The 19,650-nt window shown below is 41.3% G+C and overlaps 1 protein-coding gene across 1 annotated transcript in view; it reads right to left on the bottom strand.

Moving 5' to 3' along the window:
• The window catches only part of LOC108718261 (kelch-like protein 29), a 610,001-nt gene that overhangs the window by 170,888 nt on the left and 419,463 nt on the right, over positions 1-19,650 (bottom strand). The window lies entirely within an intron of this gene.

The following is a 19,650-nucleotide window of genomic DNA, read 5'->3' as shown; positions in this document are numbered from 1 at the left end:
CACTAACGTTTCCACAATCTGAAAAGTCGTCAAAGTATTGATAGTTGACAGGGCATAGGGAAGGAGGCCCGGATTTGTGGCGTGGGCCTAGGGCGGCAACATTTTGGGGGCGGCATGCCACCCAGCTGCATTGTAAGAAGCACTGGGGACTCAAAGCTCCCCAGTGCTCCTGAGCTTTGTTGCGTGCGATAATCATCCAGCGATAGGATCATGTTGGCGGGGGGAGGGCACAGCCTGCACCAGGACTACTGGCCTCAGGGCGCTGCACTATGAAATCCGGCCCAGTAGGGAAGGGGGGGGGGCTAGGCGAATGTGTGGGTCCACAGGGCTGGCACTTCAAGGGCCCACACATATCCCCAGTCTGACACTAGTGGTCCTCCTGAATCTAAACTGTTAAAGGAGAATTCAACCATAAAGTAAAACAACCCGTACCCTACTATCCTACATAGACCCCCTCCCCCCCCAGCCTAGCTGCTACTCTGGGCAAATGCCCCTAACCCTTTTCTTACCCCTCAGTGCAGATTCTGTCCAGCGGAGTTCACGGCAACCATCTTCTGGCTCTTCGGTAATCTTCGGAATGAGATTGGAGATTCTGCAATTTCCCGTAACTTTCAGCGGATGCGCAGTTGTCACGGAGCAGAAAGTTGCTCCAACTGCACATGCGCCGATACGGCACTTACTTCCCGAAGATTACCGAAAAGAAGAAGATGGCTGCCGTGAACTCCGCTGGACAGAATCTGCAGGGGTAAGTAAAGAGTTAGGGGCATTTGCCTGGGGTAACACTTAGGCTGGGGGAGGGGGGAGGAGGGAGGGGGGTCTATGTAAGGTGGGGGGTAGAGTTTTTTTACTTTATGGTTGAATACTCCTTTAAAAGAAAGTAATCGAGTAATGCCTGACAATCTCTGTAAAAAAAAGTGGGATATTGAGTAAAAGCCCTCATAGGCCCACCGGCCGAGAACTTCCCCCGGAGGAGGATTTGGTGGGGGTCCCAGGGGTGTGTGTGGGCTCACTGGGGCTGCCACATCAGGGGCCCAGGTCCTCCTGAAGATAAACCCTTAAAAGGAAAACATTGAATAATGTCTGACAGTCGCTGGATAAAAAGTGACAGTGGGAAAATAATTAGCACATAATGATCACCCTCTCGTTTTGTATCTCGCTGAGAGAAATCTTGTCACCGCTCAGAACGCCAGCAATAAAAATCCAAATCTCTGGAAAGTAATAATGTCATTTGCTATTTGCACTGATTAGACTTGACAATAAATATATTTTTATAAAAAAAAACAAGCTCACCCAGGTCACAAACAGGACCCTATTAAATCCATTTATTTCTGTATTTACCTTTATTAGATGTGAAATTGGAAGTAAAAAAGCTCAATGGCAGTTATCAGCTGGAGCAGCAAATGAAAGCAAAGTAACAAGGTGAATTTGCCGGTGTTATGTTTATATGTCACAGGATTCTATAGTGAGTGGGGGATGTGTTTTTTTTCCTGTGTATATATATTTACTAGAGTTATCATACTGGATACTCCAGGGAGGAAAATTATAGCTCATCTCCCCACAATATCTCCAGCCAGTGGCATAATTAAAGGAGAACTAAAGCCTAACTAAAGAAGTAGCTAGAAATGTTGTACATGATGTTTTGTGCTTCTGTACCAGCCCAAGGCAACCACAGCCCTTTAGCAGTAAAGATCGGTGTCTCCAAAGATGCCCCAGTAGCTCCCCATCTTCTTTTCTGCTGATTCACTGCACATGCTCTGTGCTGCTGTCACTTACTGAGCTTAGGGACCCACTCACAATATACAGTACACATAGAATAGAAATGTCACAATATAAGGCTGATATACTTGTTACAGACCAACCTAATTTTCTGCTGGATAATTAGTGACGAGCCCTTAGCTTGATTCTATACAAGATCGGGAGTCCATATAATTATCCAGCCAAGCCTACGGGACTCGCCCCAGTTCAAGAGGGCTATCAATTATAACAAAGTTTATATCAAAAAATGATATAAGTCCCAAAGCTTCTTCAAGTAAAAAGTATTAATTTATTGTAGTACACATTTAAAAGAAATATAACTGGTACATACTACCCCCCATATCCCACCTTATGCGTTTCGCACCCTCCGGCGCTTAGTCATAGGTGTATATAGGAGCCCTTAGCTTCTCAACAGCTGCTCAGAGCCCACTGAGCATGTGAGTGTCACAGACACTTTGCAAGGTGATGACCCCCTGTGACAAGTTTGTGACAGCTGCAGATAAGAAACTTTAGACAGTCCCTAACAATCATACTTTTGACCAGCAGGGGAAGTCCCTCCACCTTACTTTGCAGCTTTGGTTGTTTCCCTGTAGAGCAGCCGGCGACTGTGTAGAGATTCGTATCTGCAGCAGTCAGAGCAAGTAAATGAAGGGGGAATTTCACTGCATACAGTCAGGTTTCTTATAAAACTGTACAGATTTATCATTGGGGATAAGGATAGGTTTATTTTTCAGTAAATAAAGTAAAAATGGGATTTTATTTTTGCCTTTACATCCTCTGTTTCCTACTCCAGCTGCAGGGACAAAGATCATGGAACCAGATTTAAACAGACAAACTGGGATTCTATTTGGAGGATTATTTTGCTGCAGCCACTGGTTCTGCAGAGTTGGAGAAAGTTTGTATTAAACAATACAAAAACTATAAAATCCACATTAGATTACATGACAACACAGGACCCAGTGCAGTCTGTATATTCTGATTATTAATCAGTCTTGTTGTATCGGCTTCTGGCAGATATTATTTGACTTGTGCTGTTTTGATGATTTATGATGATCCCTAAGCAGCCCAGACCACACTGAGCATGTGCACAGTCTTAGTCTTGCAAAGATGTTTAACAAAGTTACAAGATGGTGACCCCCTGTGGCCAACTTTAAAAGCATAATTTATTTGTTTGGTTAGGCTTGTGGTGCAGTAAGTTCATGTTTATGTTTAGTATACAAAATACAGCATTTCTAGCCTTTTTCTATTTTAGACTATTTCCCTTTAACACCCTTCTGAATTAAAGCACTTTATGCTCATGCATTTAAATACATTTCAAAAATGTCACACTTTTATGTTGAAAAATTAAAATTATTTTGTAAATGATTCCTTTTTTAAATGTGTTTTCCTATCATCTCTTGCTCAGAAGCCCACTCCCCGGTAGACTCACATAACAAATCTATGCCATTAAAGGAAAAACTGACACGACGACGACTGACGAAATTGCTGCCGGGGCTCAGATCTATTCAAAGTCGCCACAAACTCCACTAAGGAAGACCCACAGGAAAACATTGACTGTCAGAGCCTTAAATGCCTTTAGCTGAGTTCTACTGGAATGTGCTGCTAAGATATTGTCTTGGGTTGGAGACTGGCTCGCATGAGAGACAGTGTTTTCCCTATCAGCGCTCCATATCAGTGCTGGAAAGAGAGAGACAGATTTTTAATGTGGGGCTGCAGGGAGTTGTCACCTCCTGTAATCACAGCGACTATTTTTGAAAGAGGCAGCAAAATTCCACTGGGCATTTAAAGATTTATTTTCTGCTGGTGGCGTGTGACGGCGGCAATTTTTTGTTATTCCAGAGAATTGTATTGGATCTCTAGTTTTATTTGAAATAATTTTTTTAGTGTCACTGAATTAAAGCAACTACGGTATATAAAAATAATAACAGTGTTTTTATTACGCTCTTCAGTTTTCAGCTCATACTACAAAACAGGTTGAACTAACCCAGAGAGTCTGTGGAGACATCTGTAAGGTAATTTTCATGCAGAAGATGTAAATTCTATACTCAACGGGGTAAACATACTCTTTGGTGCAGGGAAAACAGGTCCAATCCATTTCACTTATGAATAGAACACGATTGTATATTGCCTTTTATATTCTATCTTGTAGAAATCTATAACTTTAAATGCAACTGCTAATGGCACTGGCAGGTTGCAGAAGAAGAAGCAGCAACAGTAGCTTCTCCTCACTCCGCACAGATGCCTTCATTTGGCCATTAGTATCCTAATGATGGCCTAGTTTCACAATAATCAAAGCCTCAAGGAGGAGGAGAAGGTATGTAATGTGGGGGAGGGGCAGTATTAATTAGGATTTTGTGGCTGAGGTGCGGGGACCTTAAAGGAAAACTATACCCCCCCTCTATAAAAAGATATTGCATAAAACAGCTCATGTGTAAAACTCTGCTTTATGTAAACAAACCATTTTCATAATAATATACTTTTCTAGTAGTATGTGCCATTGGGTAATGATAAATAGAAAATTGCCATTTTAAAAAATAAGGGCCGCCCCCTGAGATCGTAGGATTCACAGTGCACACAAACAAAACCAACAAACTATACATGTTAGGTCACATGAGCCAATTAACAGACAGAGTTGTGTCTTTTGCTTCTACACTTCTTCCTGTTACAGTTAGAGCTGCAGTATTTCTGGTCAGGTGATCTCTGAGGCAGCACACAGACCATCACTAAATGGTGCCTCAAGGCAAGAGATGTAAAAAGACAATATTTACTTAAATATATATTCATTTTGAGGGTATAGTTTTCCTTTAAGGTAGCTGGCGGGGGGCCCTAAGGTGACAGCCCCGTGGGCCCTGGACACTCCAGTTGTGGGAAACAGTTCAAGTAGTATGGCTTTGGGTGTCAAAACTACTTGTCTCAGCTGTGACCTGCAGGCCAGTTGATTAGATACCTACAGTATAAAGTCAGCCAGCATATAACTCCCTTAAAGGAGAAGGAAAGGTTAAAACGAAGTAAGCTTTATTAGAAAGGTCTATATAAAACCCTTAAAGTAATGCTGCTCTGAGTAATGAGTCCTCTGTCTCAGCACATTTCTTTCCTTCTATTTTGTACTCATGGGCTTCTGTATCAGACTTCCTGTTTTCAGCTTAAACCTCCAGGGCTAGGGCTTGAGCATGCTCAGTTTGCTCCTCTCCTCCTCCCTCCTCCCCTCCCTGCTGTCATGTGAGCTCAGAGCTATAAGCGAGCAGGGAGAGACTCAGGCAGGAAGTGATGTCACACCACGCTAATATGGCAGCTGCTATCCTAAACAAACAGAGAGAGCTTCTAGAGCTGTTTACTCAGGTATGGTAAAGCATTCTGCAGAATAAATATAGTGTTATAGCTTGCACTATTGTGGCTAATCTATTGGCAATACACTGATTCAGTAGCTTTCCATCTCCTTTAATTGAGACTACAAAGTCTGGCCTATCAAGTACAGTATTAATGATTAAGGCATAATGTTAGAAAGTAAAAATAAAACATTCCGGTTATTCTTATAAGAATGTCTCAGCATCATATCAGATGATATGCGTGCCCTTGTCTTCCTCAGCCACCGATTATTTAAAGGGAAACTATATCCCTGTACATATAAGAACATTACGGCATTATTATTATTTTGATGCTGGTCTGCGCATTAAAACGACCACAATAAAAGTTGCGCTTCCAAATAGATCTCATTACAGCAATGCTAATGTGAGCCGCTGCCTATCCTCCTACTCAGTGCTAATTATCTGTGCAATAGGCAGGCTTCATTCTAGAGGGAAAAAAACAGATCAAGAAATAATTATCTGAAATGATAAAATATAATAACAGCAATGTTTCCATCATCAGGAGTTTGATTCAATCCGCCTTCAATGGTAAGTACTGCAGTAACAGTAACGGCACTACATCACATTCATAGCTTTAGCTGCAAAATCTCAATAGATTGAGATTCAATTCATGGCAGATATATACAATGAGCAGGATTTATGTGTAATTAACCTCTGTTAACTGACAGCAAAGTAAAAGGACGAAGCTTATGGCGCATATTTATCAGAAGGGGAGGCAGCCAGTTTGCAATATTTACAGCTACATTAATTTGGAATGGCAGACATACAAAAGCACCATCTATTTCTAGCTATTTATATATTACAGCAGCCAATAATAGCGTATCGTAGGCATTGTATAGGCATGGTATGGTGCCTATGGATTAGAGAAAAGATGATGTTATTCCAATATTTAAAAAGGGATTACGATCTCAGCCTGGCAATTATAGGCCAGTAAGCTTGACATCTGTGGTGGGCAAATTATTTGAAGACTTGTTAAGGGATCACATTATGATGAGGTAAATAAGATGCTGGACAGTGGGGGGGGGGGCAGTAGATGTGATCTATTTGGATTTTGCCAAAGCGTTTGATACTGTGCCCCACAAACGACTGCTTTCTAAACTAAGGTCTGTTGGGTTTAATGAAGTCGTTTGCACATGGATAGGAAAACTGGCTACAGGATCAGGTACAGAGGGTGGTTGTTAATGGGACATTCTCTACTTGGAGTAAGGTTCTTAGTGGGGTCCCCCAGGGCTCAGTATTGGGTCCACTTTTATTTATCTTGTTCATTAATGACTTAGGGGAGGTTATTGTAAGTAATGTATCAGTGTTTGCAGATGACACAAAACTATCAGCCCAATTAATTCCATCCAGGATGTGACACTTGGAACAGGATCTTGACAAACTGGCAATCTGGGCAGCTAAGTGGCAAATGAGATTCAATGTTGATAAATGTAAAGTCATGCACCTGGGATGTAAAAATATCCACTTATACCCTTAATGGGACTGCACTAGGCAAATCCATTATGGAAAAGGACCTTGGAGTCCTTGTAGATGATAAACTTGGCTGTAGCAAGCAATGCCAGTCAGCAGCATCAAGGGCAAATAAGGTCTTGAGCTGTATTAAAAGGGGCATAGAGTCATGGGAGGAGGGGGTCATTCTTCCACTGTATAGAGCACTTGTAAGGCCCCATCTAGAATATGCCGTACAGTTTTGGTCTCCATCACTCAAACAGGACATTATTGAATTAGAGAGGGTACAGAGAAGGGCAACTAAGCTGGTAAAGGGAAAATCTTAGCTATGAGGAAAGACTGGCCAAATTGGAGATGTTCACGCTGGAGAAGAGGCGCTTAAGGGGAGATATGGTAACTATGTATAAATATATAAACGGATTATACTGTATAATAATCTCTATAATGCTTTATTTACCAGTAGGTCTTTCCAGCTGACACAAGGTCACCCATTCCGATTAGAAGAAAAGAGGTTCCACCTAAATATTGGGAAGGGGTTTGTTACAGTGAGAGCTGTGAAGATGTGGAATTGTCTCCCTGAATCAGTGGTACAGGCTGATACATTAGATAGGTATAAGAAGGGGTTGGATGGTGTTTAGCAAGTGAGGGAATACAGGGTTATGGGAGAAAGGAAGGATTTTTTTCCCCCTTTGAGGCAAATTGGAGAGGCTTTAGATGGGGTTTTTTGCCTTCCTCTGGATCAACTGGCAGTTAGGCAGATTTAAAAAAAACACAAAAAACTAAAAGGTTGAACTTGATTGACATGTGTCTTTTTTCAACCTTACTTACTATGTTACTATGTATAGCCACAGATATGAATTGGAGCAAAGTTGTATTTACTGCACTGCTGGTTTTGAGCTCTGATACGATGTATCAGAAGCCAGATGATTAACCAAGCTTGAGGAGCATACCACCCAACATTTTGTAAATAAAAAGAGGGACAAAAAAAAAGTTGCTTTGACCGCGCCCATTTTTTTTTTACAGTTTTGCTAATGAAGGTGAATTGCCCTTTAAACTGTGAGCCTAACTTCTCCCAAGAGACCTGTTTTCTTATACTGTTACAATTACTTATTTGCTCATCTCAAAATTGTTACAAATGTATTTTATCTGCAGCTGTGGCTGTTCTGGTCTCTCTGCCAAAAGCCAATTAAGTTAGAAACTTTGTTTCTTCCTTCATTACAGAAAAAATCAGGACTTTCCGGTACAAACGAGGGACTGCGGGTTGAGCTGTCAAAAGAGGGACTGTCCCTCTAAAAACGGGACAATTGGGAGGTATAGAGGAGTACTGTTACCTCGTTTGCTCAGAAAGCAGAACAGAATGAATAAATATTGCTTTCAATAGCAATTACATTTAAATATAACTGGAAAACCATTGAACATGTAAATTAATGTCTGCAAAGTTCCTTACGATGTCATTTTCTTGCATTCTGCAGAATTTGGGTGCACTTCTCCTTTAATAGTTTTTGAAATAGTTTATTTGTGCATTTCTTAATCCAATATTTTCCGTGCTTCAAACAATTGGCCTCTGGATTTCCACTTACGGTGCTTAATTTAACTACAAATCCCTGTATGGTATATTCATTTTGTTAATTTACAAATCCCTGTATGGTATATTCATTTTGTTAATTTACAGGTTTACTCCTAACAGCATGTGGAACCTTGTTATACTTATCATCTCTACATGGACTTTATCTGGACTCTTTTTTTTTGAATATTTCGGAATTTTTGGACTTTTCTCTGGGAGCAGTGGGAATTAAATGACTGTTGTTTAAAATTTAGGGCAGAGACACACGCTCAGATTCGGGGAGATTAGTCGCCCAGCAACAATTCTCCTCTTCTTCGGCGCGACTAATCTCCCCGAACTGCCTCCTGCCGGCTAGAATGTAAATTGCCTGCGGGATGGCAATTGGTGCGATTTGTTTTCCAAAGTTACCCTAAGTTGCCTCACGAGGAAACCTCAAACGACTTCGGAAAACGAATCGCTTCAAGTGCCATCCGCCGGTGATTTAGATTCTAGCCGGCGGGAGGCAGTTCGGGGAGATTAGTCGCGCCGAAGTAGAGACGATTTATCGCCAGGTGACTAAATCTCCCCGAACATGAGCGTGTGTCTCTGCCCTTAGAGACACTGTGACTTTATATAATTGTTGGGGTGGATGTTTGATAGCAACACATTTAGGGTAGGACTACACGGACGATTTTGGAGCGATCTGTCTCGCTGCGCAAAAACGCAGGCGTCAAATCAGATGCGACGGAAATAAGATAAGTAAATGCATTGTCGGTTGGTGTCGCAGCGTTGATCCGACGCAACATGACTGTAGAATGCAAGCACTGCATGCTGCGTCTACATTTCACAGTCGTGTCGTGTCGGATCAACGCTGTGACTTCCTCCGACATTCCCATTACTTACCTTATTTCTGTCGCATCCGATTTGACGCCTGCGTTTTTGCGCAGTGCGTCGGATCGCTCCAAAATCTGCCGTGTAGTCCTGCCCTTAAGGTTTGTGGTGGTTGTACAGATCACCAGATGAAGGGGTACTCCCCCAAAACGTTGTTACCTTGTTGGCTTGACGTTAAACACGGGTTAATCCCTTAAGAAGATACGTGTGCTGGAGTACTTCATTGGCATTTTAAGCAGCCCATATTCTGGTGGATTATTTAATAAATATATAATGGTTTTATTCTCTGGTTCCTCTCGGTGTTCTGGGGCTCCCTAATTGGGTCGTGGGTTAAAACCCTACAGAATCTCAGTTCCATGATTAAGATAAAGCAGGCGCATGTCTTTTAGGCTCCATGTGAGCCAATTAAAGCGAATGTCCTGGCCAGTCTAATTATTGTAGTTGAACCTTGGCTATAAATATTACTCGGGTGCAAATCTGTAACTAATTTAGTGGTTTCCCGATGATGAAAATCTTCTGTGTTATTGTATTTTTAGGAGCTGAGATCATTACTCCTTGATCCTTCCCTTTCCCCCCTGAACCCAGTCTGCGTCTTTTACAAATAATTGGCAGCCTTGAGGAAGCACGAGCAACGCGTTCGGCTCATTATTGGAGCTTTTCTCCGAATATCTCCTGTCGCACAGAATCACAGGCAGCGGCTTCGGCTCAGCCGGGTGGTAGTTGAAGATGGGGGGAGTCCTGAGGCTCAAGTTCAGGCTAATGAATATCTGTAGTTTAAGGAGAGCGATATAGTGAAGTTATCTAACAACTGATAGATTGCATGGAAGAATATTTTTTTAAATTTACTTATTCGTTTCAGTAACTGACCCCATTTTGTTTGTGAAGATTCTCATTCATCCAGGCCATGGTATATCTGTAGTAATAAGTCAAATTAACTGGACTTGCTGTGTTTTTCTTGAAAGCACAGAATAAAAATCCAGTTGATTTGACTTATTACTACAGCTACTGTATGACCCTGTTTTCCATAGACCTTAAACTTGAACTCATCTACTTATTGAGACGCCAAGGCCTGGGCAAGTGCCATTAACAGCCATAAAATCTTAGAAATTAATTGTTCAGTATAAAAAGAAAAACTGGGTTAATAGGCTGTGCAAAATAAAAAATATGTCTAATATAGTTAGTTAGGCAAAAATGTAAAGTATAAAGGCTGGAGTGACTTGATGTGTAACATAATAGCCAGAACACTACTTCCTGCTTTTCAGCTCTCTTGCTTTCCACTGGTTGGTTACCAGGCAGTAACCAATCAGAGATTTGAGGGAGAGCCACATTGGTCATAACTGTTGCTTTTGAATCTGAGCTGAATGCTGAGGATCAATTGCAAACTCACTGAACAGTTATGTCTAGTGATGGGCGAATAAATTAGTCTGGCGCAAATTTGCGGTGAACTTGCGTGTTTGGCTGCTGGCAAATAAATTTACTAAGAAGCGTGCTAAAAATTGGCGGCGTCAAAAATTTTGGATGCGCGTCCGAAAAGTCACTCGCGTCAAAATTGCTGCGTATCAACACTATTAGGACACCCATTGATTTTAATGCTGGCATCAAAATTGACACAAGTGACTTTTCGGACACGCCTTCAAAATTGACGCAGGAGTCAATTTTCCAGCTTCGTGAATTTTTCATGAATTTCGTGGGAAATTCGCAAATTTTTCAGCGAAGCGAAACGGGAGAAATTCACCCATCGCTAGTCATGTCCCATGTGGCCCCCCTTATAATCACTGACTAAATCAGAGTTATAGAGCTGAAAAGCAGGAAGTAGTGTTCTGTCTATAACGTTAGACATCCAGTCACTCCAGCCTTTATACATTACATTTTTGACTAACTAACTATATTAGAAACATTTTTCATTTTGAACAGCCTATCTATTTACCCAGTTTTTATTTTTACACTGAACTGTTCCTTTAAGGGCCCTATCTAAAAACTGTTGGTGCCCCATAACCCTAAAACAACCTATGAGAGTTGCAGTTCAGTGACAGCTTTAAGGAAGCAGGATCCTCTGTACATATAAAAGAACTAAGCAAAAACAAGGCACAGAAATGTTTGAACAGGGCAATATTTCCACTTCTCCGGAGGGCTGCAATGCAGAGTTACAGTCAGACATAGCTGAATATGTGCAAAATAGATAAATACACATGATATTATATAATAAGCTGAATGTGTTGAACTAATTAGCAGTTTCCATGTTCTAAACCTCTCTATCCCCACCAACAGTGTCGGACTGGCCCACAGGGATACCAGGAAAACTCCCGGTGGGCACAGGTGTCTGTTTGGCCTATTTCATGGCCATTCCCTATTTCTTTGAGAACAAAGAGGCCAAGTATATGGAATAATAGATTATAGTATGTAATGAAAATAGACTAGGAGAATAGAGGTTGAGTGAGGAGAGGAAGAATAATAATACTGAGAGTGGACCCCCAGTCTAATGTTTTTGGGTGGGCCCCTGGTGTCCCAGTCCGACACGGCTCACCAATCACAAACCTCAGGGAATTGTCCAAAAGCCGCAGCAGATCCCACAAGGGCTCGTTGCATTCGTACTAAACAGACTCATGAGTCAGGACTTATCCAGATTCAAACCAAACACTGTCGATAGAGCAGACAATCAGATGCAGCATCTCTGCGTGAGCGAGTATGGAATGGATCTCTCCGGGGGGCACAAGCCAGCAAAATGATACATAGAATCATTTGAATTGAAATCTCCAGGGTTTTATGGTCTCCCTCGGAATACTTGCTCAGGTCTGGATTTCTATAAATGCCGCATTCAGAAATAAAGGACAAGAAAGTCACTTGCGACAAACTGTCCCCACCCCAAAGTTGTACAAGTTACTGTATTATTATTACTACCGAGAAAAAAGGTTTTGAAATATTTAATTAAAATGGACTCTATGGGGTAAATTTACTAAAGGACGAAGTGACTAACGATGGCGACGATTCGCCAGTGTTACTGTTTTTAGGCACTTCGCTGATTTACTAACAGGCGTAACTTCGCTAGCGAAAGAGACAGACGCTAGCACTCATTTGCACTCTATCGCCAGGAGAATTTTCGCTTTGGGAATGGACGTTACTCTGTGAATTCACTGAACGTTAATGTTACCTCTTTCGCTCGACTTGCCTTCGCCAGCTCAGACCTGGAGTGCATAGATCTTCCTCAATCTTCTGTGACTTACATCATATTTTTAGTGGAAAAAGTTTCTAATCCAAAAAAACGCTGGCGTCTTTTCCTTTTTTCAGAGTGATAGGCTGCAAAAGTCCTTTTGTTTGGGTAACCGGGTTCCCCCCTACATTCTCTAACATATGGCACATAAACTATACACCGGGCTCATGTGTAGGGAATTATAACAACTCTTTTGACTTTATTAAGATTCCCTGGACTTGTGTAATGTAATGTATTCGCTGCAAAATATACGTCCATTCAAATTTAAATCTCCTGCCGTATGCAGAGCCGGATTTCTTTTCCGGCCGCCCCTAGGCCGCGCGGTCCTAGCGCGCGCCTTCGAAAAACCGCCGGCGCAGCTGGTGTAGTTGAACGGGGACGCAAACGTCCCCATAATGCGGCTGGGCGGCATGCCGCCCCTATTTTTTGCCGCCCTAGGCCCGGGCCTATGTGGCCTTGCCGCAAATCCGGGCCTGGCCGTATGCAAATTAGCCTGACGAAGACCTAACGAAGTTGCGCTAGGCAAAATTAAACGCTAGCATATCTTTACTTTGACTGCCGAAGTAATGCTAGCGAAAATTCATCAGCGTTCGGCGTCCTGGACACAACTTTGCATTTTAGTAAATTAGTAAGTTGTCCTAGCGAATTAACGCTTTGCGATGGCTGCAAAGCCGTTTAGTAAATTTACCCCTATGGGAGACAGCCATCCCTTAATTGTAGCTTATTGAATAATGGGTTTCTGGATAACTGATCCTATACTTGTAATAACATTACTGGTCAATCGGTAAAATACCAGCAAGGTGGCAACCCTACAGGTTCTCAGTGGCTTTAAAGAATCTCGTATCCATTGAGCCATTTATTCCCTAGCGCTGGCACGGCCATGTGTTGTGTTGCTCTGTGCAACTCAGAAATGTATAATTAATCTATGGTTTGCGGTTGTGCCCCTTCCCTTACCGATTCCAGAGAGAGAAAGAGAGACAATTACTTTCCTGTCGTTTGTATCGCAGCCACTTAACAATTGGAGATTCCACTGCAACATCGTATGAGAACAAAGTACAAACAACGAGGCTAACAAACTCAACAAGGTCACACTATACATCGCATTCCCTACAGCTATAAATAAATATATTGTAGATTGTGCCGACTCCGGCACTTGCTTGGCACTACATGGGGAAAAAAAAAAGCACAATAAGAAGCAATATTTGCAATAATTTAAAAACTGTCAGGGAAAGAAAACACATTTAGTAATGGCAAATCAAAGTGCACAAAACAGCTGCAAGAAACATTTTTGCACTTCAGAATAGAGAATTGTGCAGACAAGCAAGTTAGAGTGTGCCAATGGGTGCATGGTGTTAGGGAGACCTGGACTAGCCGGTGGCCAAACACGCACCAATATTATCACACAAAAAAAAGTTTGTACTATATTTAGTGCGGTCAGCTCACCAATTGGCATACCTTCCAACTGTCCCGTTTTTAGAGGGACAGTCCCGCTTTTGACAGCTCAACCCGCAGTCCCGTGTTTCTACTGGAAAGTCCTGATTTTCTCTGCACTGAAAAGCCAGAAAAAGAAACAACGTTTCTAGCCTAATTGGCTTTTGGCAGAGAGCCCAGAACAGCCACAGCTGCAGATAAGATTCTTTTGTTACAATTTCCGAGATAAGCAATTGTAACAATATAAGATAACAGGTCCCTTGGGAAAAATTAGACTCACAGCTCAAAGGGCAATTCACCTTCATTAGCAAAACTGTAATAATTGGAAAAAAAAACACAGAAATATGTTCAAACTTTCATAACCTGCCAAATGTTGTAAAATGAACATGGGCATGGTCAAAACATGTCGTCGCTCAGCGCGGCAACTTTTTTGTCCCTCCTTTTATTTCCAAAATGTTGGGAGGTATGGATTGGCTCAACAATTTAATAAAGATGAGGATTGCATTTTAATTTAATCATTTTATTGCTTAAAAAAATAAACAAAATCAAGACATAGGCCCAACGCATTGTTTTGGATATTTTTCCCCTGATGAAGACCGCTGATGGTTGAAACGCGTTGGGTCTATGTCTTGATTTTGTTTATTTTTGTGGTAATAAAACAATTTAATTTTTTTTGAGTGTGCTATCCTCATCTTTATTGAATTGTTGTAAGCCACGGCGACTCTGATGGGGAGCCCAGCTTTGATTAGCAGCTCACGTTTGTGTGAATGGGTGTGCGCCTTCTAACCTCCTTTTTGCGCCAATCGGCCCGGGTGCAACATTTTGATCAGGTGCCTTTGAAGAGCCTTTGAATTCTACTGTCCCCACCTGTATATCTGATGATTCAGCTATACACGTCTGTGTTGAAACAAACAATCTTTCTTGTAGCGGTATGGTCACCTTAAAGGAGAAGTAAACCCCTTATTAAAAAAAACCCTACCCTACATAGACCCCTCTCCCTCCTCCCCCTCAGCCTAGCTGTTACCCCAGGCAAATGCCCCTAACTTTTTATTTACCACTCAGTGCAGATTCACTGCATCGGAGTTCACGGCAGCCATCGTCTTCTCTTCTGTCTTCTTCGGGAAGTAAGTTCAGTAGCGGCACATGCGCAGTCGAGCAGTCTTCGGGTTTTTGTCAACTGCCCAGAATTGCCGAAGCTCCAGAAGAAGAGCCGATGAAGACCAAAGAAGAAGATGGCGTCTGTGAACTCCATGAATCTGGAGGAGGTCTATGTAGGGTAGGGTTTACTTCTCCTTTAAGGTGCATAATATAAAGGCATCCCATTCTATTGCGGGTGGTAGTTTTAGAACCAGCAGGACGGCCCAAAATGCAACATGAATCAATAGGATTCTTGGCTGTGTTCCCTGCACCTGTATAAACAGGTTCCCATTTTCGTTATTATGGCATTAACGCCTTGATGAAAGGATCTCTGATGACCAAGTAGGTGATGAGGGTGATTTCAGATCTGCAAGCCAATGTAAATGAAGGCATGTTAAGCCCTAGGAAAGCTGAGATTCCAGGAATTTAGAAAGGCCCTGCAATCCATCACAGATCAGCCGCACAACGTTGTGGGAATTCCACTTTCTGTTTCCCCCCAACTTTTCTACCAGCTCAGAGGGAAGCCATTGATGGAAACAGACCAGAATGCACTAATAGAATAACAGAGGGATAATAGCTTTGCTCACCTGGAACTTTTCAGTCTTCCGAGCCAAAAATGTTAACCTATTACACAATAATCAGAATGCTATGAACCGGCTTAAAGAAAGCGGACAAAAGCAAGATCAAATATGATATCAAGTAAACACAAGCAAGTAGAATGGAATCAGGTTTTCTGCAGGTCTAGTAACCCATAGCAGCCAAGCCGCATGTAGCATTAAAAGGTCACCATTTTAATGCCTCAATACTGAAATTGCAATTTAAAGGGAATCTAACCAAAAAAAATGAATTGCTGTAACAACCTCACTTTTGGAGAAACACAGGAGTAAGCTGACATCATTTTATTTTTTAAGTTACAGGTATTTGCATCATCTCTATGTAACAGTATGTAAAAGTATTAATCTTACAGATACATTCTACTTTAGACTTTTTGACCATTTGAAACTGATGTGTAGATTTGGAAGCCACTGAAGCACTCTAGATGGACTAGGATCAATGAGTCAACAGAAGCAAGGCTTACAAGCGAGGCTCCAGATTTGTGTTATGCTTTACTAGCTCTTGTGAGCTACAAATTCCAAAACACCAATCTGTTTTTTTTTCATCAGAGTGTGTGTCCTCCCATTCACCCTCCAAATTGAAAAGGGTCATCCAAGACCGGTGGTGCTTGCAATTTATCACATTCTAGTATAGCCAAACATTGCAGGGCCATCACTAGGCTCTATTAGGACAGCTACTGTTTATTAAATAGCATAAGAACAAACTGAAGGTTGGATTTCATCCCTCTTGTTATAGCTGCATTTATTGTGTTTTCTTTCAGTGTAATTAAATTAAATCTATTTTGCATATTCAAAACCTGATCTTCAACCTCAACCAACCATATCTAAAATGTAGTAAATGTCCTTCACAGAAGTGTAGAGGGTAAAGGTTGTTTAAGCAGATGGACCAACCCATGTTCCAGAGATGGAAATGAAAGAGCTTCACTAACCTCAACCCAACCTAGTGGGATGAATGAGAACTATGATGAGAGCCATGCCTGATGCCCAACATTAGCACCCTACATCTTATGTATGAATGGAAGGAACCCCTACTAGTGGAAAGCCTTCCAAGAAAAAAGTAAAGGCTGTAGCTGCCAGTAGAAGCCCAGCCCTTGGTTTTAGAATGCAATGTTGGGCAGCCAGTTCTCTACATCATTTTGCCCATATTGTGTTTCTCCAGACTTTTTGCATTCTTGTTACACATCTATTCCATAGCATTCTAAGTAGAACTAAAATGTGTATAACAAGGTATATCTCACCTTCCAGTATTATGATGTGACATTATACTCACAGTAATGCGTCAATGGGTAAAGTCTGGTTTTTAAGAACTTATGGACAAACATATTGAAGGTGTGAGCACCACATATGGCTCATGAGTTTAGAGAAACATTTACAATCTCTGATGAGGTCAGACACAATAATTATGAAATTATAATGAAAGAACGTTTAGAGCTTATTCTAAGCCAAAGAAAGCAGTACAGGAGCAGAAGCCCTAAGGAATGGACATCGGAAGGACACAGAGTTTGGCATTTCTTAGCAGGGCTGTGTAGGCTCAACGTGTAAAACCTTATACCCAGAAAGATCTGTTTAAAATGATGGTTGAGGTTTGTCAATAATGTAGCACTTCAGCCAGATTCACTTGTTTGGTGGGGAGACGGCCAAATCATTTGGTTTCCAGGTCAATAATCTGGTCATAATGAGGGTCTTTGAAGGCTCTGTAAGTACCACATCAACACCTCCATGTATTACTCATCTGCAGGACTTCTAAAAGGCCCGTACTTAGGTCACAATTAGGACTTCACAAATTTCATCAGCCCCTTATGGCCAACTTAACATGGACACCTAGATATCACTTCAAATCTTTTTACTTTTAATATGCAAATTGAATGTTGTCCCTGTACAAAATACCCTCTTTATAGGACACATTATTAAACAGGCTGGAACCATTCATTTACTTGCTTTAGAAGACATGACCTATTGCAAATGAAAATATACAGATTTAAAAAGAAAAAACTCTCGGTGTTATTAGCAAACAATCAAAGGTTAATCAAAAACACACAGTACATTTTCACATGCGAGTGAAAGCCCAATCCCTTCAGAATGCAAATACATCTCTGTAATTAAAAGACAAATGGGAAATGTAAATAAGTGTGCTAATGAACTCTAAAAATATCCATTTCTTCTTCGCTCTGATAGGAACTGTTTTGTCTTTTTCACCGGACATCATACAGTAATTGCTCATGAACTTTGGCAACACTTGTGTGTTAAGTCAACGAAATTGAAAATCTCAGGGATTTAATGAGATGGAACCTCGGGCCCTTGCTCTGATTAAAATGCAAGGAGAGAGCTATGAAAAATAAAGAGTAGATTTGTCAGAAGTGGTCTACATATCACACAGGTGTCGGGCAGATTACAGGTTTATGGAGATGTGCCTTATCTCAGAAGAAGCGGTTTGGAAGGTAAAACAATCGGTGGAGCTTCAAAAAACAGAAATTGAAACCTTGAACACAAGAATTGCAGTCAAAAGCTTGTTGCAAAGAGACTTTGCTGTAGGTTCTCATTATAAAAAAATACACTTAATATTTCGCCATCATCAGTCAATGGGATATATACGTAGGTTACACTTTCTCTTTCTTATACCCAATTCCATAACCATCAGAGTATGGTTAATGCTATACTAGGGCACAACTGCCATTGGTACTGCCATTGGTGCAGCCAATGGAGAAGCACCAGTGCTCACAAATGTGAAAGTCCCAAAAAGGGTTATACTACAATTTATATATGTGTGTGGTTAGAAGTACTTGATCTGATATGTAATTTTTGTAGTCCCTTAATTTTATGCATAATAATTATGTGTGCCTCATAATTGTCTGATGCTGTCGTTGCGTTCACTTGTTCTGGAGGTGGCCAAGGGTATAGGAAGGTAAGTAGGTCACAGTGTGTTTGTTGGGGTGCTGGCCCATCAGTACTGAATAATTCTTTGTGGGTTCAGTGGTTAGTCCATTTTTTTACATCTTTAAAGACACAGGACTCTATTAGGTGGGTACAGGGGTGCAGCACAAGAGATGTAACCACATCAATGACCAGGAGCTTCATGGGACCATATGAGTTCAAATAATTGTATCCAGTGGACACAAAAAAAATATTTACCTTCCCATTGGAAGCTTAGAAACAAATCAGAATAAATGGTTGAAAGTAAAATTATCCCTGCAGGGCAAAAGGGATATGGGTGGATAGAGGGCTTTGGATTCTGATTGTGGTGGTGCTTGGGAGTGGAGCATTTTGGAATAAGGTCCAATCTTCTATACTTGGTCCACCTGGCTCAACTATTTCACTTTCCATTTGAAGATTAGAAACATATCAGAATAAATAGTTGAAAGTATAATTATCCCTGCAGGGCAAAGGGGATATGGGTGGATAGAGGGCTTGTGATTCTGATTGTGGTGGTGCTTGGGAGTGGAGCATTTTGGAATAAGGTCCAAACTTCTGTACTTGGTCCACCTGGCTCAACTATTTCCCTTCCCATTAGAAGCTTAGAAACAAATCAGAATAAATGGTTGAAAGTAAAATTATCCCTGCAGGGCAATAAGGGATATGGGTGGATAAAGGGCTTGGGATTCTGATTGTTGTGGTGTTTGAGGGTGGGGCATTTTGGAATAATATCCAATCTTCTGTACTTGGTCCACCTGGCTCAACTATTTTCATTTCCATTAGAATATTAGAGACAAATCAGAATAAATGGTTGAAAGTAAAATTATCCCTGCAGGGCAAAGGCGATATAAATGGAGAGAGGGCTTGGAATTCTGATTGTGGTGGTGCTTGGGTGCGAGGCATTTTGGAATAAGATCCAATCTTCTATACTTGGTCCACCTGGCTCAATTATTTCCCTTCCCATTAGAAGCTTAGAAAAAAACCAGAATAAATGGTTGAAAGTAAAATTATCCCTGCAGGGCAAAAGGGATATGGGTGGATAGAGGGCTTGGGATTCTGATTGTGGTGGTGCTTGGGGCATTTTGGAATAAGGTCCAATCTTCTGTACTTGGTCCACTGGTCTCATGTTAAGCTACATGATAGGTATCTAAGTGTGTAATACTTTTATACAGCTTGGTGACTATACATATACTGGAATTTATTTGTGCAGGCTCCCAAACAGATCTCAAGAGCCGGGTCAAAGATCACATGCTAATATAACAGCACTATATTTAGTGCTAATGTGATGGAACCACAGGAGTCGAGTCAAAAACAAAAAAATCATTCCTGTATACTCTGCACTTGAAT

This window comes from Xenopus laevis, chromosome 5S (assembly GCF_017654675.1).
Source record: "Xenopus laevis strain J_2021 chromosome 5S, Xenopus_laevis_v10.1, whole genome shotgun sequence".
Classification (NCBI taxonomy): Eukaryota; Metazoa; Chordata; class Amphibia; order Anura; family Pipidae; genus Xenopus; species Xenopus laevis.
This window is presented reverse-complemented; position numbering and strand designations above follow the sequence as displayed.